The sequence below is a fragment of the Saccostrea cucullata genome, unplaced genomic scaffold (assembly GCF_032062105.1).
Source record: "Saccostrea cucullata isolate Sc308-1 unplaced genomic scaffold, CSIRO_AGI_Scuc_v1 ctg1018, whole genome shotgun sequence".
Taxonomy (NCBI): domain Eukaryota; kingdom Metazoa; phylum Mollusca; class Bivalvia; order Ostreida; family Ostreidae; genus Saccostrea; species Saccostrea cuccullata.
The window spans coordinates 209,036-234,907 of NW_026925575.1; the positions used below are offsets into that span (position 1 = coordinate 209,036).

The 25,872-nt window shown below is 31.8% G+C and overlaps 1 pseudogene; it reads right to left on the reverse strand.

Annotated features, from left to right (window-relative positions):
- Window positions 1-2,985: 2,985 nt before the first annotated feature.
- LOC134269275 (macrophage-expressed gene 1 protein-like) lies at window positions 2,986-5,269 on the reverse strand (annotated as a pseudogene).
- Window positions 5,270-25,872: the final 20,603 nt, after the last annotated feature.

Sequence of the window (25,872 nt, forward strand, 5' to 3'; positions counted from 1 at the left end):
GCGGATCTGAGAAATCTGATTTTAATTAGATTGATGAAATAATATCAATAATTATTTAAAATCTAAAAAACTATAAAGTCCTTATTTCTTTTTGAAAATATTCAATCATACATAATTTGAACTATTTTGAGTGACGAATCGTGCATTTGTGTTACTGGCTAGCAATCGTGAAAAATCGTGTAACGTGTAGAATCCTGTGTGAAAAGGATCCTTCGTATAATAATTGTCGGAATTGTCCGTTTAACATGATCATTCGTATAAGTTGTCAACAGTGACACTGCAGCCTCTGTACCGGCTTTTAGATCCGCTCCCAAGAATCATGTAATTTTACAAACGATATATATGTTTCTACACAGCTGTCGTAAGGTAAATTTTTCGAGTTTACATTTGAATAATGAGTTTGTACATGCACGTACATTAAAAAGGAATATTTCAAGGCCGGGATCGAAGGATCAAAAGTGTATATTTCTTTTCCTGTCTGTTCGTATTTTTTTTTGGCTGTCGTCAACTCTATCTTTGCCAATTATCATTGAGTGTATAGGACTATGGCTTTCATATTTCAGATGTGTTTTTCTTGAGACAAGACCTTTCTGGGTACCAAAATATTTGACCTTTTGGCCTTCACCTTGGAGTTCAACCCACTTAAACAAAAAAGATACCACAAGTTAACCTTGGCCACAACTTTTAAACTTTATACTTCACATGTGTATCATTGTACGAGTACTTGATTTAAAAAAAAAACAAAAAAAACATGACGTCGAAGGACAACACGGAGCAGCGAGTAGCAATAAAACTCTTGTTTTGCATTCGGGAAAACTCTAAAACATACTCTGAAAATATTGTAGGAATCAGGAAATATATGAAAATGGGCTATGTACTTGTATATAATTGAAAAGACAATTTTTGAGTGGTAGAGACTTTGAATCAGACGAAGGATGGTCTGCAAAGAAACAGACAAATATAGTAAATAATTTCGTCAAAAGAGTAAGTAATGTCATGAAACATGATATGTGTAACTTATGAAAGCATAGTTACTCGGTAAAGAATTTGAAAACAACAACAATCTGACTTGAGGTACTCGAATAATTGTACCTAGTCAAGTGCTATGAATACGTTTTAATGAATGGGGAAGTTGCTAAAAAGCTGCCACAAAGACGCTATCAAAAGAAAAGGCTGAAAGTAAGTTTGTGAAGCTTTCCCGATGTTGTTTTTGACGTTATGATGTTTTAACAGTGCTCCATGGCGATAAAACATGTAGTTTTCAAAACTGGCTTACATGAATTCCATTTAATCAAATGGAATGAAACTTCACATATCGATAAAATAAATGTTTTTATATTTGAAAATGTGTCGAACTTTAATCTTGTGAAAATAATATGATGACGGGGAACATTATCTACGTATTTTTTGAATGACACTCGTAAAAATACATAAAAAAGAACATTTTTATTCTCAGGATCGAAGGATCCCAGGTGTATATTTTTTGTCCTGTTTATTTGTCTTTTTGTCTTTTTTTTTATCTGTTGTCAACGTTATCTTAGCCTATTATTATTGAGAGGATGGGGTTATGGCTTTCATATTGCAAATGTGTTTTTCTTGACATTTTTGGGGTATGAAAAATTTGACCCTTTGGCCTTGACCTTGGAGTTTGACTCACTTTTACAAAAATAAAATACCACACGTTAACCTTCGCTACAACTTTTGAACAGGTAAAGCTATAGGGATTTCATACTTTAGATTTGTATCTATTTAACAAGACCTTTGAACTGATTTTATATATTTTGGACCTTTTGACCTTGACCTTAGAGTTTAACACAATTTTCAAATTCTTTAACCTTGATCGAAACTTCAGAACGATAAGAACTAAGGCTTTTATCTTTCACAGGTTACTCCATTTAACAAGACTTCCTTTTGGTATCAATACTTTTACCTCAACCTTTTGAGTTTGATGTGCTTTTTTCCACTGAAATTGAATTATAAGCATTTACAATATAAATTATTTTATTTATCGAGAAATGGATCTATTTAAACAAATCGCACACTTTTTAAAAATAATGTATGGGGTTGGGTTTTTTTCTTTTTTATTTAGATTTTTTTTCGATGAATCAAATGATTTTTTAAAAAATATGGGATATAGAATTTTCTATATAAATTTTATTTAGTAAATTCTATATCCCATATTTTTTTTTCAGGAAAATTTTATATGTTAAATACAGCTGTCAAAACTAACAGTTAGAGAAAAATCATCTTCCAATTGATTTGTAACTGTCTTTGAATATGCAAGGCTTAACAATCAAGGCTTAATGTAGATTTCTCGTACAAGGTTGCTTTGTGATTAAAAATTTAGCTTCCAAACATTTACGTCTTGAAATTCTTGAAATACCATTGATATGAGATTGAATTTATGTAATCCTGAATTTTTATAGAAAGTCTGAGCAAATGGATAGAATAAATAAAAAATTAATCACCTATAGTCCATTTAATAAAAAAATGTTTTACGTCACTGTAGATCACTAGATTTTTGCAACACCTTATTTTCGCGAGATTGTCATTGACGCTTGATTAGCGAAACAAAATTTTCACGAATTCTGGTTGTTGCTCTATATAATCTTAAGGAACACTATTATACGCGAGAATTTTATTTTCGCGAGGACACTGTCTCGCGTTATTACACGAAAATAAAGTTCTCGCGAATAAAAAGTGATTTACAGTATTCTATAATTTAACAATGAGCACATTTTCAAAGTCCACATTGTGTAGACTACAAGAACTAAAAATTAAGTGTTTTACAATTCTCTTCCAATTTGTCGGACTTGTTTTTGCGTTTTATAGTTACTTGTATATAAAAGTACCCCAAAACTTAAATACATTTTATAAAAGATGTACTTGTAACACAGGTAATATTTATAAATATTTATTTCAAATAACATCTACATAATACAAAAACTTGATAAGATAAGAACTTTCTAATAAATCTTGATTAATAATTAGAGATTTGAGATTATATGTTTCTTGTCTTGATATAATGGATTCCTCACAGTCCGCAAACTTCAAACTTTCTGTCTTTTTGATTTACAAAGATATGTCAATAAGCAGCATACATATTTCTAGATATATAACTACATTGGCAGGTAATTTAATAAGTGGTACTTTTAGCATAAAATATCCAAATACAATGGATACGAAAAAGGTCCATTTTTCTTTGGAGTTCTACACTGTTATACTTGTAAAAGCAACAACGATCAACAACATCTGATTCAACGCCATCATAGAAATCATGGCCCTCGCACTCTTGTTCTTAGTGGATGAAACTTCTGGCGCTTGTGGAGTAACAAGTATCCATGTTTTTCTATTGTCGCTTATTTGATAAGTTTCCTTCGATCCATCGCCATCAGTATATGCATCAGTTGGTAACTCGATAAATGGGGGTTTACGGATTGGTGGAAAACCCTTAAAAGAATAGGCGTGGGCTTGAACGCAGTAATTGATCCCACAGGTATTTATTTCGACGACCGCCAAATGCATACTATACCCTGGTGGACAACTTCGTGGCCAGTGGTAAGAATCATCTGATCTAATAAATGAACGCAAATTGTTAAACTTTGGTGACGACGTTTCAACATCAACAGCATAGGGATTACCAGCTTTGCAGCTAAAAAACCCAGCAAAGGGAACAGAATATCTGAACCCTAACTCGTAATCATCACTCACACAAACCTTCATATTAGTTCCAAACCTTAAGGGATAAAAGTAAAGTGGGCAACCATAAGTCTGTGTTAACGGATTGTTTATTGCGCCTGAATATATCCCCCCAAAAAGAAATCCTTGGTGATTTACGGCTTTGTCTTCTCGCATGCACCAATGCGCTTCTAAATAGGCAGTCCCATATACGTCATAATTTTCACAGCATGTAAATAACCAGAGGAATCCGCAAGAAGTACATCGTGTCCGTGGTTCAGATGAACTTAATTGACTATCCGACAAGAAAACAGAAATATATCCGAAGGGGCATGAAAAATCTGCTGTCAATGGATTTTTCTGTAAATGGTTAATGCAAAGGTTTTCATGCAATTGCCCAGTTTGTTTGCAGGTTTGATAAAACCCTCCAAATGAAAAATTGCTTGCTTTGTACGAGCATGTCCCATCATCAACATTTGCTAGGTATGAAAAATCAGGCGAATTGATATCCATGCAACCGCGATAAGTGTTGAATTGATAGTATTCCTCTACTGCTTCTTGTACATGCTCCACAATGGAATACAAAAGAAATGGAGGCAGCTCCGGTAAAGTTTGAAGTGATATAAGTTCGTATATAGGAAACCCAACGCGATCTACAGCAACCAGATTAGTCTTGATTTTTTCTGTCCAGTCGTTTAACGTATAGTTATGTGGTTTGAATATTGGTCCGCCAAAAGTATCGATAACAGATTGTGTCCTATTACTTTCATATTGCTTTATAAGTTCAGAGGAAGCGGTTGTTTTGTATTCACTTTTAATGTTAAATTTGTCTAAAAATGAGGCACTTGCCGCAGCTACAACTTGACTACTATCTGCATCAAATTTTTTCGTAAATGCTGTTTTCACTTCATCAATCTGAGTTACTATTGCTCCAGCATCAACACTGGATACAACATGAGTTCCGAAGTCTCGAACTAATAACTGACTCTCGTAAGTTGCTTCTCTTGACATATTTTTCTGGATATAGAAGGCAATATTCTTCAGTCGCTGACGGAACGCAGGGTTGAGTTTTGAATCGGGCTGCATTTTCACTGAATAACGCACATATTTAGCCTGAACACGTGTGGTGACCGATTTATCGGCTATTTGACTTTTTTTTAATATTTTGGAACTCAGCAGAAAAGGATCCACTTATGCTAAATTTATGATGATGTAATCCTGTTTCTATATTTATAGAAGTTGCAGTAGTAGACGTGAAATCTGACCAGTGTCGGAACATTTCTCCAAATATTTCTAGATGACTTGTCTTAATTGGAATCGAAAACACATTGTCCGGAATTATGAACTGTCCATCATCTGTCGTGTGACAATTGCTGAAATTGAAGGAGACAAGTAAACCCCTGTCTTTATTCTCTAGATTGTCCCAGCCAATGCCCGGAAGAACTCCAAACCTTTCGATGTTGTCCCCCAAAATGGCAAGACATCGCTTTATGTCTCCAGGAGGGAAAGAACTTGTTGCTGACAAATTAGCAGCGTTGGTAAAATAGATAATCAAAAGCGTGAAAGCTAATTGACTCAGTAGACGCAGCATATTGCAACTCTAAAGATCTCCATAATATTTTTGAAAGACTGTTTTCCTTTTATATGGTACGTAATAATTTGAATAACAATAGTTTCATAGGTCAGAGAATTCTTGCATTGTCAGTTTTAAAGCTACCCTTTGTCGCACACTATTTGGTCCGTCCCTTTTTTCAATTCTTTTTTATCTATATAAATATCATAGAATACATAACTGACAAGGAGTTTTTACAGCATACACATGTATATAGTTTTAAATATAGAAAACTCCAAATTGTAAAACTCTTATACATAATATGCAGAGACGCAAACATCTGGTCCGCCTCCTTAAGGCTCCAGGAGACATACGATGTTTGACCTGCCCCTATAAAAAAGTCCTTCTAGAGCTAATTTTTCATATTACGTTTTTTTTTTAAAAAATTTTGTTGAAAGTTGTATAATCAGTTTAATTAAAAAAGAGATAAAGTATAGTCTTATGATAGTGTTAAGGTAATTTGTTAAATGAAATATAAGCGAATATTACCGTTATCAACTGTTGTAAATAAAATAAGTTCTGGCTGTATAGTGGATCGAATCAAAATATGTTGAATACAATTATAAGATCAGACCAGACATGTTAAGCACCCGGAAGATACATAAGTGAAAATACCCGGTTCATCTAAGGTAAAATGCATGCAGTATTAAGGAATGCAGTAAACAAATCAAAGTAATATCTCTGGATATTAGTGTTGGCAACGAGTACCCGGTTAACCGGTTAACCGTCGAACGATGCGAGTATCGGTTAATAAAATTGCTATTCGGTTACTCGGATAAAATCAATCTTATATGGTGAATTACTAAAAAATAAAATGTTATTTTGTTTATAAGCGTACAAATAAACATTTCTCTAATTTTCTTTACCGTTAGACTTGATGATCTATCGTTTCACTAATACGATTGATTGGTTTTCACACTTAATTGATAGCTTTGATTGCCAGCAGGTTATACAAGTTTTGAAGACCCAAGCTATAATTACCCCATTAAATAATTTAACAAGATGCCGCACATGTATAGCTTGGAAGTATTTTAAAAGAACAGCTGATTCCATACCTGTAAAATATAATTAATGTGAATTGGAGTCATCGTGACTTCAAATTTCTAAATAATTATTCTCATTGATTGTGTCATATATCGGGGGTTGAAAAGGAAAATTGATGAACGCCATTGTAAAATAGCGTTAAACATTGAATATTTATTTTTCTTTAATTAATTTTTTAATTATAATTATATTTAAAATTCAAAATATTGCGAGCGTGTTCTTTTTAAGTTTATAAATAAAGTTAATTCACAATACCTTTGTGTTTTATTAGAACCGATGAGTAAAAGATGAGATAGATGATACATATGAAAAAATCACTCGATCGGAAGATTGAGCGAGTAACCGGTTACTAAAAATCGTCCGATTTGGCAACACTACTGGATATACATTTTATACACCTAGAAATCCTTCGAATTGTAATATAATACCCATGTGACCGTTATGATGGTCTCTAGGCTCCTTGGTCTTCTTTGTTTTCTCTTGTAAATGACAGAAACCATGTTATTAAAAGTGCAAGTTTTACATTTAAGTATATTTTTAAAGTTTGAAGTTCCAAAAGTGTTATTTATTTTTTTCTTTTAGGAATTTTAGATTTCAATTTGAATATTTTTTAAAAGGACAACCTTATAAGGTTGCTGAGGTTTTGTAGGTCCGAGTTTGTTCTGTTCCTAGTTTTGTATTGGTTTACTGACTTCTGAGCTGAAAGACTGTTCCCTTTCTCCTTATGTATCAACAAGATTTTTACAAATATTTTATGTGATACATAGAATAATTTAACGAGACTTATTTTTTTAAAGATTGTAAAGAAACTTGATTCATATTAAGATACATAAAATTAATGTAAATTGTGTAAAAAATATAAAAAGAATAGGCTTCATTTTGTGACTTTTTGAATAAATAATCATTAAGAGTAATCATTTCTGGCCGGGGTGTCCCCGATATTTTCTTTAAAATCTAGATGAATGCAAAATCCGGAATCAATTTAATTGAAAGAGGGGGGAGGTGATATTTACCTACCCCTTCCTTTTCTTACAATTAAATATAAAACCTTATAAACACGATCTGCAATTTTATTTCATTAATGTGTCTATTTTTGAGAATATTGCTGATTCAATTCGTATAAAATGGTATAACGGTGTACATGTAATGTTCTACATTTATATACAGACGTACAGGATTTTTTAAAAATGTTTTTTTAAGTTAAAAAATACACATGTAAACGTGACGTTTAGTTGTGATGCGGCGACACCCCCTGTTTTAAACATCTATAAAATGAAGTCAATTGAACACTATTAACTGAAAATTGCATTGTTAATTAAACTAAAATATGTACATTTTTTTCAATATTATATTTGCAAATATGAACGAAATGGACACTGTTGTGACATAACTTTTGAATCAACCCTCGTACAATCATTCCGTACTTGTTAAAAAACTTTAACTGTTGCAAAATTTTTTTAACAATAAGGGATAGGGCTTTTGTACTTCACATATGTAATCCTTGAGAAAAAATCCTGCATTGGACACCAAGAGTTTTGATCCTTTGACCTAGACCTTGGCGTTTGACCTTCTTTTAAAAATCAAGACCTTGACTATAGCTTTAAAGGGTTAGGGCTAGTGCTTTTATTCTTTACATATTCAATCCTTGTGACAAGACCTATCATTTTATAGCTAGACCTTTTACCCTTTCATCTTGACCTTGGAGTTTGAACTATTTTATTTTTTATTTTTTGCCTTGGCCATAACTTTTGAATGGAAAGGGCTAGGACTTCCATACTTTACATATGTATTTTATGTGGCAAGACCTTTCATTGGATACCAATTGACGTTTTGACCTTGGAAGTTTTTATACTTATGAAATAAAGTATCCTGGACCTACTTTCAAATTACACAATTGTTTTTCAAGTGAAAATACCCTACTTTTGGCCTACTTTTAAAAAGCAAATCTTGACTATTACTTTTAAAGGGTTAGGGATAGTGTTTTTATACTTTACACAATAATTTAATCCTAGTGACAAGACCTTTCATTTTTAAAAAAGACCTTTGACCTTGAACTGGGAAATTGTTATACTTTTAACATTTTTAACCTTGGCCATAACTTCTGAACTTTGAGGGCTGGGGCTTCCATACTTTACATAAATTATGTATTATTTGTGGCAAGACCTTTCATTGGATACCAATATCTTGACCTTTTGACCTTAAGGATTTCCGTACATATGAAAAAAATATGACCTAATTTCATATTTTACAATTGTATTTCTAGTGAGAATACCCTACCTTTGGTACCAATATATTAAGTTTGTATTAAAAAAAAATTATCTTTGCTATGTTGTCATACGGATGCATGAGGTTTTCACAAATACATCTTGTTCAGGTCTGATTTGAAATAAATATACCTTCCCTCATTTATAATTTTGTTGTTTTACGTCGACTTTTATCAATTTTATCAAAAATGTGTTATTGCTTTTGGATCAGTCCTCGTAATACATATTACATTAATATACAGAATGTTTCGTTTGTAATCAGGGTCAGCATAAAAAAACTTAAACCGTCCTGTTTTGAGTGTAACGACTTCTTGATATAAAAGTGAACCGAAAAAAGGAACAGGAATTACATGTTTAATTTGTACGGGGGTTGTTGAACATACTCAGTAACATATTTCAGACAAAAAAGGTATTGCCTTACGTTAAGTACAACGAAAAATGAAAAAAAGGTTATATAAAAGCATGATATGAATAAGCATAATATAACCATTCTGAGCATACAACGAGCAATATTGACAACATAGTTAAAAAATTAAAGCCGACAAATTCATAATCGGATGCTACGACAAAGATTTGTATCGCAGTCATTACGAGGGTTGTCCCGTAAAATCGTGGACAAAGCGTTGTTCTCAAAAAGTAATGGGCGCACTAAGCTGAAAATTTCAGTAAATGTTTATTTATCATATTTAAGTGCATGCTATTTTTTTGATAAAATATAAGCAAAAATAAAGATTTAATTATGCTTGAATGAGCACAGGGTATTGTCCTACTGCGCACGGACAAAAAACCAAGGTTTTATTAAAGAATACACAAGTTTGAATTCAAAATAAAAGTTTTAAATACTTAAGATTTGGATTAAAATTATACTTATTCAATTCCACAATCAAGTTTGTAGTCTTTGTAAAAATTCTAAGGCATTTGGTTAATTTTTGGCAGTTTCTCGAGCATTCGAAATGGGAAAGTGGTAAACACAACACACGAAAAATGGCGACGTTTTATGACGTTACGTCGCACCGGAGAGCAGTTCCGTTTTAATTCGATGTTGTAATGACACATTTAGAAACTTGAAATGACCATAGAAGAAAAAGGATTATAAAAATATCACCATATCTTAACTATAGAAATGAAATAGGAGTTTTCTTAACGAAGTCTTTTTGATCGAGTCCCTGGGGAGTACAAAACATGCGGACAAACTCCTAATGTAATAGCAAAAGACGCTGTCTTAACTTACTGACAAATCTTCAGAAGATTGCATGAGGTTGCCAATTGGTTTTTCGACTGTTTATGGAGACTAAAGAATGTGTGTCAATGAAATTCCTAAATTTAAGTCGGACTCATCCAATTTCATTTTTAGCAAAGATAAAACGTGACGCTGTTTTAGACATTTTTGACGTTATAATCCATGCGCCGTAAGGTGATACAATACATGGCATAAAATCTCATAATTTGTTTATTTATGCATATATTTATGTATAATTTGCTATGTATATTACTAAAATATGTACAAAATAATAGTGAAAATTTCAGAACGCTGTGATGTTTATTTTTTACACTAGACAACTTGTCCACAATTTTACGGGACAACCCTCGTAATAATTGCTGTCGATAAAACTCTGCAAGTTTTTTTTTTTAAATAAATGAAATTAAAACCCACTGACTTTATTTTATAAATGCGCTATATCGATACAGGTCATGTAATAGACATACTTTCGGCTATTTTAAACATCCAATTTCAACCAAAGTCAGTAAATTAAAAAAAAAAGAAATCTTCTAAAATGTCTTATATTTTTAATCAGTATTTGTGTTAATTTTATTATTTAATTTATATGATTAACATACCAATGTAAAAAAAAAATCAATAATAAATCAAAATAAGTAAAACACTCATCTCAAACGGATAGCAACAGGTTACATGAGTTTACCCAGGTGACCTTATCATCAGAGTTTACTCAGGTGACCTAATAAAACGAACCAGGAAGATATTTTTTTTCTCAACACTTACATATTATATAATGCGGTCTATTAATTTGATGGTTATATTTTTCATGAGAGTGAAACGCCTGGAGAAATTATTATCTAATTTAAAATCGTTTCAAGTGAAAAAAATATGTCAAAGTCGTTCAGCGACAAAAGAAGGAATTTTAGAAATGGTGTCAGGAGTAATAATAATACGATATCAGAGTCATTATTATTCGTGAATTTGAATGAAATTATAGCCTTTTTCCTTTTTATCAACATAAAATCTGACAATTTATGACCTCTTTACCGTATCTTACATGTGTGACCTAATGGAAGAAAGTAATACTATATTTATGTTTTACCTGGAGGGCCAAAACTCAAAATACTTGTAGGATGCTAAGGTTGATCCAAAAGTAATGTCATAGTGTCCATATCGTTCATATTATCAAATGTAATATTTTTTAAAAATGTACACATTTTAGTCTAATTAACAATAACATCAGATAAAATTTCACCAGGCATTTCACTCTCATGTAAAATATGATCATCAAAATAATAGACCGCATTTTATAATATTCAAGTGTTGAGGAATAAAAAAATCTTCCTGGTTCGTTTTATTATGTGCAATCATACTTTTAATAATTTTATTAACACAAATACGATTAAAGCAATTGACAAAGGCCTAGGCTAAGAAAGCCTTACATAAAGGTGAAAATAACGACGAAACATCGATCTAAAAAATTGAAAACAAATATGTAAAGAAGATATAAAACACAAGATCTAGAAATTAAAGAGGTATGAGGAATAAGCATCCCACCGTGTGGCCTATTTATAGATAGAAAAAAAATGTTTCGTAATTACATGTAAATTCATTATAAAAACAATTGACATGCAACACGTCAACCAAAATACAACCCAGTGAAAAATAATATTTGTCCTTGTCATTAAAACGATTATGGAAATAACGAAATATGCCAATTATAAACGATATTGTTGGGATCATTGTAACATCAACCTAATATACATTAGAGACGTCGTCCGATATTTGACTTGTACCGGAGTGGTTTAATCATACGGCTGTCAAATTGCAAGGCTACCGCTAGGGAAATCTATTTTTTAGAGCGACTCAGAAGATTCGATTTTTTTTTACTGAAAACGCAACAATTTGATGTAAATCACTGTAGGAAAGCCGATGACCGTAATATAGTAATATAGTTTCCGGTCATCAAAACGTGTCGGCCGAGCCAAAAGTTTGAGATATTTCATTCAGGATTTCAAATATTTATTAGCATATATGTGTAAATTCCACAGGCACTTGGGGTATGATTCTCCCTTTCCATTTCTTTCCTTTTTAAATCTGGGGTCGAGTCATCTTTTTCCTATTTTTCTATTCTAATATGCACGATGTGTAATTATGTAACTCTTCTGTCTCTATAAGCTGTTTTTAAAAATATCGTTTTCGACTGAGACATAATTACAAAACAGTTCGATAATAATTCTGATATTTTAAGTTTATCTTTAATCCCCATTTTAAAATTTCTTAGATTTTGAGGCTAATGCTTCAATATCAACGAGGAGTATTTACATAACTGATTTCATGTACTATGTAGTCTTGTACATTTCATCATTTTTCACATATCAAATTATTCTATGGAAATAATTAGAGGTTAAGATTTGTTTGCAAATTAAATAAACAGAAAAAAAACATTTGATTTTACTTGAATTACGGGATATACAGCGCTGTATTTTAACAACTTCATAAAAATGTAAACAACTTCCAGTCAGTTTTGTCTAATGATTCTTTTTATCTCTCACACTAAAGTACAATTACTCTAAATTATCAAAAGGAGGTTATCTTTATTTTAAATTGAAAGTCTGATATTTTAATAAAAGTTTTCTCATATTTATAAACTGAATTCTAACAAGGTTATCAATTGACTTTTAAAATAAGATGTCACATTTTTTTTTTTATTTTTGTGAGGAACATGAATTGAAGTGGCCGCATTTCATTAAAAACATTCCAAAATATATATTGCATTTTTTCCGGAAAAAATCAACTTTAGACACCGTTTCCATGAAAACTATTCAACATTCATATGATCTAACAATAATTTTTGAAGCAGTTTATGAGGTGGTACTTCCCAGCCAAATTTGAAAAAAAATCTGTGCCTATGCGTACCCCGATAATCTAGATAAGCTTTATTAGGTCAATGGATAGTTGCAGGATAAATTAGATTTAGGTTGTTCTAGATTATAGGGAAAATCACCATTCCTACATAATAAAATTTGATCGGCCTAAACCAAAAATTGCGCTATGTTCACGTGATCTTCAGTATGCAAAAACTACATTTTTTTCTTTTGAAATGTAATCTGCCTATTTTTTTTTAAAGCAGCAAATATTGTCAAGTTCCTTTGTTTATCTTAACAGCTCAATTATACATGTACCATTTAACGATTATTGAATAGTATTGATTGATTGATTGATTGTATACTGTTTAACGTCCCTCTCCAGAATATTTCACTGACATGGAGACGTCACCATTGCCGGCGAAGGGCTGCAAATTTGGGCCTATGCTCGGCACTCAGGGCCATTGAGCAGGGAGGGATCCTTATCGTGCCACACCTGCTGTGACACGGGGCCTCGGTTTATACGGTCTCATCCGAAGGACCGCCCCATTTAGTCGCCTTTTACGACAAGCAAGGGGGTACTGAGGACCTATTCTAACCCGGATCCTCACGGGATTATTGAATAGTACGACGCAAACATAAACGTGGGGTGATCCAGCGAAAACATTCTATGTCAATTAACTTGCTCTGCTTTGCCAAGCAATTAAACAATAACAAGAGACCGAGTGGTCATATCGCTCATCTGAGCACTTAAGTAAGGAAAAAAGCAGATGTGTGTATCAGTTCAATATTGAAATGTTTAAATATGAATTTGGTTGCGATAAGTAACTTGATTTGTACTCAAATGAAACAACATAAGTTATGGATGGTTCTTAATAATTGTTTTAACTTTTCTAGATCAAAGATTTCCAATTATGACCCAACCAACCCACGGGGAAGGGGTTGGGGTTGGGGGTAGGGGTCATCCTTATTTGAATAGACTTGAATCTACAATACCTGAGATAACCTCAATATTGAATCTTGTATTTGTTGTCCTTGGAATTGAAACATATGGAGATAACGAACAGTATTCAAGATCAAAAGTCCGTGAAACAATATAGAATAGGAGCAGAGCAAACATGGAAACCAAAACATCGGATTGGGTTCAGGTGCCATGGAGGAGTGAACATCCCATGCCGACCGGTCAGACCCGCCGTGTGCACCATGAAGAATTTTTTTTTTAAAGATTTTTTTTAATTGATTGATTGATTGTATACTGTTTAACGTCCCTCTCCAGAATATTTCACTGATGTGGAGACGTCACCATTGCCGGTGAAGGGCTGCAAATTTAGGCCTATGCTCGGCACTTACAGCCTTTAAGCAGGGAGGGATCTTTATTGTGCCACACCTGCTGTGACACTGGGCCTCGGTTTATACGGTCTCATCCGAAGGACCGCCCCATTTATTCGCCTTTTACGACAAGCAAGGGGGTACTGAGGACCTATTCTAACCCGGATCTCCACGGGCCGTATATTTACGAAGATAGTTCGGAATGTTCATGAACTAGTGTCGTTAAATTTTAAACCGCTTTAGAAAAAGCAATGAATTCTTCAAAGTTTAAATAGCATTATCCTTTTAATTTGATTGATAAAGTTAGCATTAAGTTAGACTTAAATCTTAGATTTATTTTTTTTTTTTTTACAAATATTTGATATTTTTGAAAGCAATGGTATGTTCGGGCGGCCCAACCTCGAACGAAAAAAAACTTTTATATAAGCATTCGTCATCCAAAACTCTCGTTAATTCACTCTAGTGGTATGACAAGTTTGCAATATTTACCCCATCTTAAAGTTCTTTTAAATTTGATCGTAAATGTTATATGAAAGTTCTAAACAATTAAGGGGTTGTAATGACGTCAGAAAGGGATGGGTTTCTTTTTCCAATATTGGAATAAAATTTAACCCTCTTTGTAAAAATGGCATTGATCTAGGAAATATCTAAATGGGCTACTAAAATTAAATGAATTCAGCGTACTTACATTTTAAATGCCAAAAATAAAGATAGTAAAAGAGAGATGTAAAAGTTTATTACGATTTATAGCAAGAGTATTCAAAGTTTGTCACGTAGAAAAGTGACGTTGATCATGTTTAATAGATGTTGAAGTAAGACAAGCAAATAGGCTGTTAAAATCAAGTCTTTCACTATGTAAAAATCTACATGAACGTTTTCAACATGTAACTTTTGTTGTATGATTTTCCTTTTTCAATTTTTTAAGCATAGATTACAGAGTAATAATTTTATCGCATCAGTTGCGAAAATAATCTTCTTATATAATATTATACAATTAAGGAGTTCGCATTAGTCCACGACCTTTTCGAACAACCATCTTATTTAATTTTGTGTAAAACATTAATCCCCTATTGTTTCCCCACCCAATCCCTGTGGATCAGACTTAGAACAAACCTGAATAATTACGTCCTTAGGATGCATCCATAATAATAAGATTAATTATAGCTTTGCTTTTCTAGATAAGAAAGTTTGCAAGATTTTTTCCTTCTTTCCTATTCATTGATATGTTAAACATTTATCCCATATTGTTGTCCAACTCTATTCCTTAAGGACACGATTGAAACGCCTAAATAAAAAAAATTAATGTGGATGCTATCATAATAGTATGCATATTACACAAGTAGACTATAATGAAGGATATGGAGAAGCATTCAATATCAAAGTCAATAAAACAATACAAAATTGGAACATAGTAATAAGGGACCTCCAAAGCATCAGAGGTGGAATCAGTAATAATTTTCAATATATTTTCAAGTATATATCCAATTTAAAACAATAATCCCCCATGCCCCCCCCCCCTACGTCGAAGGTCATGATTTAATCAAACTAGAATCGTTTCTTCCAGAGGAATTTTCCAAATAAAAAATAAAAATAGCTATAAACATTACTTTGTTATTCTTTGGGATATTTTGAAAGATTTTCCCCAGTATTCCTATGTAGAACTTTTCACCAAAAGCCCCGACCCCCTATTCCGAGTTATTATTTTAACATACTTGAATCTACTCTAACTTTGGATGATGCTTAATAAAGAAGCTTGGACATGACTTTCCTATTCTTGAGAAGAGGAATTAACAGATTCTCTTGATATAAATATTTAATCTCCGATTGAGGTCCCATCTTACCCCGGGGAACATGATGTAAATCTATACTACGCAAAGAAGGTTTTTAATAAGTTTATTTTGTTTTCGTCCAATGGTTCTTAAGATGACGATTTTTAAAAGAAAAGGAAGTGGCTCTTCAATTAGATAAACTTAATAAAAATAACATTTTATTTAATAACTATCGGTCGCTTTGTTTTTTTTAAAGGTGTTCATGTGAAAAGTAGCTTGCTACTCTGAGATTTGTTGACTTTAAATCTAAATCTTTATAATTTCCAGAATTATTATCAAGTACTTCTTTTATTGATGAAATGAGATAGAAATTCAAATTTAGTTTAATTTGTCAAATTGTTTTTAATTAGGTATATTTGCGAATTATACGGGAAGTCAATTCTTCATTATACTTCGTCGTGCAGCGTAGCATCAGAAATGCTCGATCGGCATCACCACTTCACAAGGATTCAAGATACCAAAAGTGTATCATCTTGATAACATCTTGATACTTAAATATACCTACATATTGGCCTATATCTCCATATTTATGACAAAATTGTCTCATTATTTATCACTGAATTTACACAGTTCATAATTTTCTACACAAAACAAAGCTTGTTTACAGTTTCTAGCAAAGAGCTCTAGATTAAAGGGAAAATCCCATTTCTACGGAGAAAAAAATTGATTGGTCAAAACTAAAATTTACGGAATGTTCACGTGATCTTCAGTATGCAAGAACCACATTTTTTTCTTTTGAAATGTAATCTGCAAATTCTGTAAATATTTGATAATGATCTGTTTGTTATTAAAAAAAAATGATAATATGCTTGCATTATGATACTCAATATTTTGTTACACGGCATTGTCGTACGTGCTTTTCTAATTTCAGTTCTGAAATTAAATATTTGTCCCTGAACAACTTTGACATGTTTTTTTTTCGCTTTAGATTTCTTAAATTCAGTAAAATGTTCTCTGTGCCTTGCATCTTCATGCGAAAATATAATATATTTTTATTGAGTTATATAATTTTTATTTAATAAATTTCAAATGATACTGATTTTCTTTATGAGTACGCGTATTTTGTGCTAAAGTGTTACAGGATTATTAAATTTCAAAACCTCATGACGGTGTGTTTCTGATGTTTTAATGTTACTGAGATTGTTTCGTGGTCATAGAACGTGGTGATTTTAAAATTACATAGGGTTTTTCTTAAAGTAAATAAAATGAAACTTTACACTTCAACAGGATGAATATTTTTTTTTCGCTTAAAATGCTCATTTTAAGTAAAACGAATATTGACATATATTGTCCGAACAATCCTCGTATTTTAAATGGCGATTGTTCCCTGTTACAATATAATTAATATACAAAAATAACAAACTTATATGAGATTTTGTACAATTACCCTGAGTAAAGATATTTCAAACAATTATTGACAAATCACACATCCTTCTTTACTCCTTTTACAAAATCTAATGATTATGAAAACTAAGATTTACTTAACAAGAAGAGCATATTTAAGCAAAATTACTGGCTAAGAGAAATGTTAGCGGACGCAACAAGGAAGGAATTTGGTCAGGTATCATCAGGGAGTTATCGGGGGCTTCAAAGAATTTAATGCAAGGGACGTAAAGAGTATAGGCGGTAATAGGAGGGGACGTCAGGGATTGGAAAGGCTGATCAGGAATAACTTCAGGGGTTCACGGTAGAAGGTCAAAATAGTGACAAAAAAGTCGGAGCTGACAGGAAAACGTTGCTTTTTTTCTAAAGTAATAAAATAGCGCTTTTTGGTACATATGAAACGGAAATGGGTGTAGTTTAGTTTCGTATAAACGTTAGACCTTCGTTTTCACTTAATTCTTAAACACTAAAAAGTATTAATTTTACGATCATACAAGTAGTATGAATCTGTCAATGTACAAAGACTGCTCAGAAGTAACACACGCTGTATTACAGTGTTTTGATACCTCTCTGGAGACGGTGTTTGCTACAGATTTCAGCTGTGTGTCGTCTTATACGTTGTAGTAAGACCTGAATAAGGCATGCAGTTGCGGAGGGCACATAGCTGAGACTTTACAATAACCTTGTCATAAGACCTGAATAAGGCAGTTGGTTGGTTATAGAGAGAGGTGGCATACCACGGATAGAGGTGGGGAAGTGCCAAGAGGCTGTACTATTGTGGAGTGGCAGAATACGAAGACATTTACTTGCGGGAGACACCCGTTGGCCACAGTTAGTGGCTGTCCAATCAAGAAGAGAAACCCATTGTACTATTTGTATATATTTGTGTTAATATTTTATTTGGTCAACAAAAACCTGAGTTAACAGGTTAACGAACCTGAGTGTGACGCCGGGTGATACAAGACATATCACCAAACACCCAAGCTCGGCCGCGTTGCACGTTACACATATAACAGAATATGGCTGTTAGGTTAAACACCAGAGTTTATGTTAACGCCCCCAAAATCTACCTGATTCAAGGTCAATAATTTACCGCCTCTGAATCATTAAAAAACAATAGCTCCTGATTTGCGATTGACAGATCAGCTACCAGGATTACCTGATAATCTGAGTTTACATATTTTTAAGACAATTGCCTTGTCGCACGCCAAACTCTTTCATGTACCCGCCTTTTAAATACGCAGGTTAGAAAACTCCAATGTTTGAATTTTTTTTCAAAAAAATTAATTGAAAGTAGATTATTAAAACATTGACATCATAAAATATTTCTTTTCAATATTTACTGCTGTTTTATGTCACTTTTACGCGATATACTAGTATCGTCCAAGATACATGTAGAAAAAAGACCGTCCACAGAAAACGACACTGTAATTGGTAGTCCAACGGTTTAAAATTATTTTTTTAAGAAATGAGAAATAAGAAAACATATTCAGAAATTTATTATCGGCATAGTTTACAAAAGTAATTTTATTTTGTAAAATTTCTGCACGATGTAGAAGTCAACAGAAATTTATGTCAGAATTAATGCTCGAATTTCCTCTAGTGTCTGTCTATTTGTTATGAAAAGGTGAAAATTATTATTTTACATAATAAAGATCGATTCTGAAAAGAAATCTTTCGAACAATAAAACTGTTGTTAACACACAAATAATCGAAAATATTGAATATTTTGGAAAACATTATTGGCCAGAAAGTTAATGTACGACAAATAAATGGATTAATTATTATTTTTATTTTTTAATTTCAATATTCAGACTTATTTAATCATGGTGATTCTTTCATTTTTTTTAAGATAAAAAAATACTTAAATGTTATTGCTTTGTAGTTTTTACTCCTGATTTTTTTTCTTTCATTTTACTAAATCATTTTATAAAACGATATATCTTAATATTTCCTCCCTCAAAACATAACGATAAAATGCGTTTTGTTTACAAATAAATTTCATATTAAAATAATTATTTCACGTAGTTTCACTCATAACTAGACACAAAACACCTAATGTTGACCCTGATTACCAAACCCAGACTTCCTGTGTACTGCTAGGTGTACAGAGAATTTTGAAATCTAGGGTATTGGGAGTCTCAAGGTAAATTACACCACTGTTATTTCGACCACTCCCCCTCCTCAGTTAACCGTACAGTAAAAAAAAATTGGGTCTTTAATTTTTGGTAATTCAATACTCTGTTTATTTTTAAAATCGATAAAATAAAAATATAGTGTTATCTTTTTTGATTTTTTCTTTGTGTTATCAAGATTTATACTTTTGTCGCTAAATGACTTGTGGATTATTTTTTTTTTTGCTACACACATTCTTAAGTGTTTTTGTATTATTCTATGAAAAAGAAAGATAATTATGTGGCCTAATAAAAACAAATTTCGAATTTGTAATATTTAGTCCATCAAATGAATAATATAATATAACTACTGATAGGTTTACATTTGCTAAAGATTTACTGATACTTGTACTACATTACCATCTCTAGTGCGAGTGAATTTTTGATTTATCCCAAAAATGCATTTTATTTTTATTGCTGAATGACCCATATATAGATTTTGAAACATTGTTCTAGGTATTCTTATGTAAAACTTTTTGCCCATTGGCCCTGGCTCTATCCCCCCCCCCCCCCCCCGGGGGGGGGGGGGGGGGGGTTATGGTTTGAACAAGCTTGAATTAACTCTTCTAGTGGATGATTCCAAATAAATAAGATTTAACATGGCTTTGCTGTTCTTATGTTCATGAGAAGAGGATTTTAACAGATTCTCTCTATGTATTCCTACATGTTTGTAAATCTTTGATCTTCGATTGTGACCCCATCTTACCCCCTGGGATCAAGATGTAAATCTATACAATGTAAAGAAGGTTTTATATGTTACGGTTTCTTTTTGGTCCAATGGTTCTTAAGAAGATGATATTTAAAAGAAAAGGAAGTGGCTTTTCAATTAAACAAACTTGAATTCAAATAATTATACTTTGTTTAATAATTGTCGGCCGCTGAGGTTTTGTTATAAAGTGTTCATGTAAAATGTCGCTATATACTATGAGATTTGTTAAATTTGAATCCTAATCCTTATAATTTTCAGGAATATAATTTATTACTAATGTGCATGAGGAATAAAGATGGAAATCTAGTTCAACTTGTTAAATTGTTTTTAACTAGGCACAGCTGCGAATCACAGAGGAATGACTTTTCTACATCATAATTCGCCGTGAAGCATAACATCAGAAATGATCGACATCAACACTTAAGGAATCAAGGTATCAGAAGTGTAACATCTTGATATTTGAGAAAAAAAAAAACTATATGTGGGCCTAGGTATTCATATTTATAACAAAAAATTCACGTTATTTATTACTGAACTTACACAGTTCATAATTTTCTACTCAAAACAAAAGTTTCTGTTTTCAGTTTCTAGCGAAGAGCTCTAGATTAAACATGTTGAAGGAAAATCCCCCATTTCTACGGAATAAAACCTGATTAGCCAAAATCAAAAATTACGGGTTGTTCACGTGATCTTCACTGTGCAAGAACCACACATTCTTTTCTTTATGATGCAATACGCCAGTTTAGTACATATATGTTAATGACCTGTTTGTTATCAATAAAATGTTTATTCCTGCATAATGATACCCAATATCTTGTAGCATTGCATACTTTATGTAATTTTCTTATTTTTTCTATAAAATTCAATTTTCTGTACCTGGACAATTTTGACATATATTTTTTTTGCTTTAGACCATCTTAAATTCAGTATAATGTCCCCTGTGCCTTGCACTCTCATACGGAAATATGATATATTTTTCATTTTATAAATTTCAAATGATCAGAATTTTTTTTTATGAGTACGCGTATATTGTGAATAATTGTGAAAATGACATGATGATCATATGTTATTCGAATAAACAGGATCCGTGTGTTTCTGAAGTTTTAATGTTACTGAGATTGCTCCTTGGTCATAGAACGTAGTGATTTTAAAATTACATAGGACTTTTTTAAAGCAAATAAAATAAAAACTTCAAAATTATATAGTACTTTTTTTAAAGCAAATAAAAAAAATTACACTTAAACATAAAATTAATTAAATTGTATTATAATATGCCCATTTTAGATATCTTGAAGAAAGTATTACGAATACTGACATAGTTTACGAACTTTCAGAACAATCCTCGAAAGTTTTATTTTTAATGGCAATTGTTCCCTGTTACAGAATATATTATATATAAAAAAATTACAAACTTATATGAAATCTTGCATAATTATCCTGAGTATATTAATTACTAAAGATATTTCAAACAACAATTATTTACAGTAAAACTCGTTTATTTCGAAGTCACTGAGACCTGTGAAATTATTTTGCTATATTCGTAATTCGTTATATCCGTATAAGGAAATCGTTAAATTTATTCAACTTGGGATCTAAGCAATCTTCGTTATATCCGTGATTTTGCAATATCCGTGTTCCTACTAAACGATTTTTTACTGTACATATAAAAAAAAAATAACAAACTTATATGAAATTTTTCACAACTAACCTGAGTAAATTAATTACTTAAAGATATTACAATATTAAATTATTGACACATCACGCATTATTTTTAACTCCTTTTAAAAAATTTGATAATTGTGATAACGAAGATTTCCTTAACAAGAAGAGAATTTTTAAATAGTTTTTTGGGCTGAGAGAAATGTTAGAGGACGCTACTGGGAGGGAATTTGGTGACGTATCATCATGGAGTTATCAGAGGCTTCATAAAAATTATTCCTGGGAACGTTAAATAGTATAAGGATTACATGTAATTGGAAGTTAGACCAGGGGACGTCAGGGGGTGGACAAGTTGATCATTTTTCACAACTTCAGGGGTTAACGGAAGAAAGTCACATAGAAACAGAAAATGTCGGAGACTGACAGAGTAACGTTGGTTTTCTTTTATAAAGTATAACAAAGTGCTTTTTGGTACATATTCGAAAATATGGCTGTTCGTTTTATCTTGAGTAATTCAATGCTTTGTTTACTTTCTAAAACGATAAAATTATAACACTGTGTTATCTTTATGATTTTATTTTGTTATCAAGATTTATACTTTTGTCCCCTATGAAAAAAAATAATGTTGCCTGAATAATTACAAAATAATTTAAAATTTGCTTGTTATATTTTTAGTTCATTTAATGAATAATAACTACGGATAGGTTTACATTTCCTAAGGATTTACTGATACTTGTACTACATCGCCTTCGCTATGGCGAGGGAATTTTTGATTTATCCCAAAAATGGGTTCGTTTTTATTGCTGACTGACCAATATATAGATTTTGAAAGATTTTTTGCATGTACTCCTTAGTAAAAGATTTCCCCCATTGTGCCCCCCCCCCCATTCCAGTGAGAGGGGGGATATGGTTTAAAAAAAACTTGAATCTACTCATCCTGCGGGTGATTCTATTTGATAAGATTAAACATGGCTTTGCTGTTCTTCTGTTCTTGAGGAGAGGATTTTAACAGATTAACCCTATATATACCTAAGTTAATCTTTGATCTTCGATTATGACCCTATCTTACCCCCCGGGATCATGATGTAAATCTATGCTATGCAAAGAGAGTTTGGAATATGTATTTTTTTTTCTGAAATGGTTTTTAAGAAGACAGAAATTTTAAAAGGAAAAGAAATTGGCTATTCATTAATGTGTAGATGTACTTTTTTCCGCGTGGTTTTAATTTATGCTATGTGCACAGTCACAGATAATCCCTTGAATGTGTCCAAGCGTATTAAATATGAATGTAAGGCATATAATCACAGTCAAAAAAAATCTGCGTAACTTTCTTCCTGCAAATTAAACAGAAATTGAGATTCCACGGAATTTTGACCCCGTGGAAAAAAGTGCGTGTGCAATAAACAAACGTGAATTCCAAATAATATCATTTTGTTTAATAATTGTCGTCTGAGGTTTTGTTAGAAAGTGTACATGTGAGATTCATTATATTTAAATGCAATTGCAAATTTTTATAATTTTCAGAATAATAATTAAGTACATATGTGATTGATGAAAAAAAGATGGAAATGTTCAACTTGTTCAGTTGTTTTTAACAAGGTACAAGATATAAGATACAAGATACAAAAATGTCAATTCTTCCTTATAATCCGTCGTGCAGCGTAGCATTAGAAATGATCGGCATTACAATTTAAAAAAGATTCAAGGTGTCAGAAATGTAACATCTCCATAACATCCTGATATTTGAATATAACTACATATTGGCCTACATCTTCATATTTATGACAAAAAAATTAAAATTTATTTATCACTGAATTTAGACAGTCACATATCAAAGTTCTGTTTTCATTCTCTAGAAAAGAGCTCTAGATTAGAGGGAAAATACCCATTTCTACGGAATAAATTTTGATTGGTCGAAACTAAAATTTATGGCATGATCACGTGATCTTCAGTATGCAAGAACCACTTTTTTTTTCTTTTGAAATATAGTATGCCAGTTCTGTAAATATCTGTTACCGATTAGTTTGTTATTAAAAAATGGTAATTTGCTTGCAAAATGATACCCAATATTTTGTAGCACGGTATTTGCAAACGTGTTATTCTAATTTCATTTCTAAAATTAATTTTTTGTCCCTGAACAATTTTTTTTTGCCTTCAACGATCTTAAATTCAGTAAAAACGTTCCCTGCGACTTGCACTTTCATTTGAAAATATTATACTTTTAAACTATATATTTAATAAATTAAAAATGATACAGATTTTCTTTTAATGAGTACATGTATATTTTACCTAAGTGTGAAAATTACAGAGAGATTAACTTTCAGAACCTCATGACAGTATGTTTCTGACGTTACAATGTTGTTGAGATTGTTCCGTGGTCATAAAACGTGGTGATATTAAAAGGAAATAATGTGCCTTTTTTTTTAAGTTACAAACCATAAATCTGGAATTTTTTTTCTGTGGACGATTTTTTAAAGCAAATTTAATTAGAGCATTCCACTCGAAAAATAATCTGTCTTAAAAATAAAACAAGACAATAAACAAAATTTTGCTGAAAGTTGGTGTTTATTATCAAATCAGTGAATAGATGTTCGTAAGCACTGATCATTTTAAGAAACATATTTTTAAAACAAGTTAATTACCCGTGCATTTAAATTGTCCTCACTATCTTCAATATCGCTCAGGTAGTGTAGATTGTACATTGTTCAAATCATGACACCCAGGAGGGTTAAAATTCAAGCCCCCCCCCCCAGTAAACTTTCAGTTTTTATCTGATATGTGCTTTTTCCTAGTAGATGTGCTCAGGTGAGCGATGTGGCCCTTGGGCCTCTTGTTTGTTTTTTGTTTTTTTTATATTACAGTCGTGCATTTAGGTTCATATACAAGAATATGGCTGCTCGGTTAATTTTTCGTAATTCAATGCTCTGTTTACTTTCTAAAACGGTAAAATAATAACAAAGTGTTATTTTTATGACAATTTATTATTTTTTATCAAGATTTATATTTTTGTCGCTAAATGACTTTTATAATTTTTTTTGCTATAGGCATTCTTAAAGTGTTTTCTTTTTATTAGATGATAGAGAAATATAATATGACGCCTTTATAATTAAAGATTAAAATTTGTTTGTAATATTTTAAGTTCATTTTATGAACAATTACTGAAGATAAGCTCATATTTCCAAAAGATTTACTGATACCTGTACTACATTACCTTCTTTATGGTGGGTGATTTTTAATTTATCCCCAAAATACATTCTTTTTTATAGTTGAATGACCCAGATATTTTCCTCCCTTTATTCTGATGAAATTAAAATCCAATTTCAAACAGAAGCACTACGATATTTGTTTTCAAAGGGATGATAAAAATTTTTATATTACCATTTGTATAAACCCCAGGCATTAGAAAACATAATAGTGCATAACAAAAGTAAGTCCTATCCATAGTAGAAGTTTGAATTCTGAATCTTGATGATGCAAGTGTTAGTGCTTTCAATGGATTTTATTATTATTATTTTTACTGCACATCAAATTATTTAACAATGCACGATGACTTCTTTGCAGGGTTCCATATGACTGATATTAAGTTATTAATACATAAAAAAGAACAGGTTTATAAATCTTTTTTTGTTAAAAACGAGTTGATGCAATGGAAATGATAGAGTACTATTAACATTTGCATCATATAGCATTTAAACAACAAAATAATACATTTTATGAGAGAGAGAGAGAGAGAGAGAGAGAGAGAGATGCACAATGGCTTTATCTTATAACTGTTCATACGTTTCAATTGCCGGTGTAAAGACGAAAGTTACCCCCGTAAAATATTGACCCGGATTCATCTTTCTACGTAGAAAAATTACCCCCTGGTCAATATTCTACCGGGTCACTTTCCTCGTTACAGAGGGGTATGCAGAACAGGTTAATTTAAGGTAAAGGGGAATATGAAAAATGGTGAAGGATGATGAAAAAAGGAAGAGCGTGTCCTTTCTGGAGCTTTAGAAAATAAAAGAATAAACATTATACGAGGGGTTATCAAAAAGTTCGTGGACTGGCGCCATAAAATTAAAACCGCTTTAGGTACATCAATTAGTAATATGTTTGTAAG